The sequence below is a fragment of the Heterodontus francisci genome, unplaced genomic scaffold (genome assembly GCF_036365525.1).
Source record: "Heterodontus francisci isolate sHetFra1 unplaced genomic scaffold, sHetFra1.hap1 HAP1_SCAFFOLD_146, whole genome shotgun sequence".
Classification (NCBI taxonomy): domain Eukaryota; kingdom Metazoa; phylum Chordata; class Chondrichthyes; order Heterodontiformes; family Heterodontidae; genus Heterodontus; species Heterodontus francisci.
In genome coordinates, this window is record NW_027140336.1 from 4,405,628 (window position 1) to 4,408,014 (window position 2,387).

Consider the following 2,387-nt stretch of genomic DNA (forward strand, 5'->3'; position numbering starts at 1 on the left):
CTCTGCCCTTCTTGCTGCCGTTGTTATGCCTGGTGAATATCTCCAGCTATTAGCTCTATAAACCATTGTCAACTGTATTACAGTTCTTGTCATTTACTCTCTCACCTTTGCTGCTGTTGCTGTCTCTATTTCAGGCTAGTAGATCTGCAAACCCTGTTTCACTGAAATACTGTTCTGGAATGTAAATTTTGGGAAGACTGAAGCCAGTGTCATTGGTCTCCATCTCAAACTCCACCCCCTATCTGGGAAGCACATACTCCACTCTGCCCAATTTCTGTGGCTCAACCAGACAGCTTACAACTTCTGTGTTATATTTAAACCTGAGCTGAGTTCATCTCCATATTCTTTCCATCACAAACCCTGCTGAAAACCATCTCTGTAATATCACCCATCTCCACCTGTGCCTCAGCCCCTCGACAGCGTAAACCCTCATCCACATCATAGTTAAATACACAGTTGACTATTCCAATTCCATCTTGGTCACCCTTCCCAGTTATAAACCTCCATAAACCACAGCCCATCCAGAACTCTGCTGCCTGTATCCTAACTCACACCAAATCCCGATCACCCATCACCCCTGTGCTCACTGATCTCCATTGGCTCCCGGTCTGGCAGCACCATAATTTTAATATTCTCATTCGTGTGTTTGAATCTCTCCATGGCCTCACCCTTCCATTTATTCACTTTCCCCTGTCCATTTCACATATTCCTGCAAATCTTTCGACTTCAATCTTTTTTCTGTTCTCCTTGTAAAGTGAATTTATTTCCCTCTGTATGTGTCCCGAGACAGGATTTTAGACTCTGCAGCAAGACTGCTGCTGACGGTACAGAAGCTGGGATTCATAAAGAGATGTGAATCGCACAGCCGGCCACTTCCAGTGCGGTCTGCACAATATCCCATGCTGGGCGGGGCTCCAGCCCAGTCGTATCATCTATGTGCTGTTAGCGTGGTCTTCACAGCCGGCCACTTCTACTGTGGCCTGCACACTGTCCCAAGCTGGGCAGAGCTCTAGCTCAATTGTACCTTGTATGTGTTGTTCCTTTGAGGGTGGATTTGAAAGTGATGTCAATGTACCATAGCAGCAGCTTTGATGTACTTCTTTGAAACTTGGTCAGTCCAATGACCGCCTGTGTTAGTCACTCTCAGTTGAACATACATTCAAAGGATGAATTTAAAAGGACCAGTCATCCAACTGACAGGTGAGGGGCTTTTGACTTACTTCTGCTATTGTAAAGTTAATGGAGGTGCTGTGGATGGTTTTCTGGAGGTTGTGTTGTGAGCTGCTGCAGACATGCAAGGAGGACAGAAGATTTGGTGACCCAACTCTGGACGAGGTATGGGGACTGTAGTTACAGTGAAACTGGGTCTGTCACATGAGCAACAAATGGAGCAGAGGCTGCAGAGAGGGGAAGCTCTGTAAAGAGGGAGGAGGAGGGGGCTCTGCACTACCCACCCCGGGTTTTCCAAGAGCACTTTTCCTACCTACACCTAACCCAGGAGCAGTGTGTGAGATGACTCTGATTCAATAAGGAGGTGGTCACAGAGCTGTGTCACCTCCTGTAACACAACCTGGAGCCTCACACCAGGGTTAGGACGGAGCTGTCAGTGGCCGTTAAGGTCACAGTTTCATTGAACGGCTATGTATCTGGATCGTTCCAGGCAGGAGCAGGAGACATATCCAACAGAGAGTGGTAGAAATCGATAGTCATTTACAACACAGAAGGAGGCCATTCAGCCCCTGCATGCCGGCTCACTGTGGAACAATCCAGTCAGTTCCACTTCCCCGCTCAATTTCCGTATCCCTGCAAGTTCATTTCCTTCAGGTGTCCATCCAGTTTCCTTTTGAAATCATTGATTGTCTCAGCTTCCACCACCCTCATGGGCAGTGAGTTCCAGCTCATTACCATCCACTGTGTAAAAAGGTTCTTCCTCATATTCCCCCTGTATCTCTTACCCGAAACCTTCCATCTGTGTCCCCTAGGCTGTGTTTCATCAGTTAATGGGAACAGTTTTTCCTTGTCTATCTTATCTAAGTCCATCATAATCATGTACACCTCTATCAAATCTCTCTCAATCTCCTTTACACCAGGAGAACAACTCCATCTTCTCCAAACTCACTTTGTAACTAAACTCCCATCCCTGGAATTATTCTGGTAAATCTCCTCTGCACCCTTTCAGGGACTTTCACATCCTTCCTGCAGTGTGGTGACCAGAACTGTACACAGTTCTCTAGTTGGTGTCTAACCAAAGCTTTATGAAGGTTCCGCATAACTTCCCTTATTTTGTATCTTTGCCTCTAATGATGAATCCCAAGATCTGATATGATTTGCTAAGCACCCTCCTAATATGTCCTGGCACCTTCAAAGATCAATACATATGGAGCCCC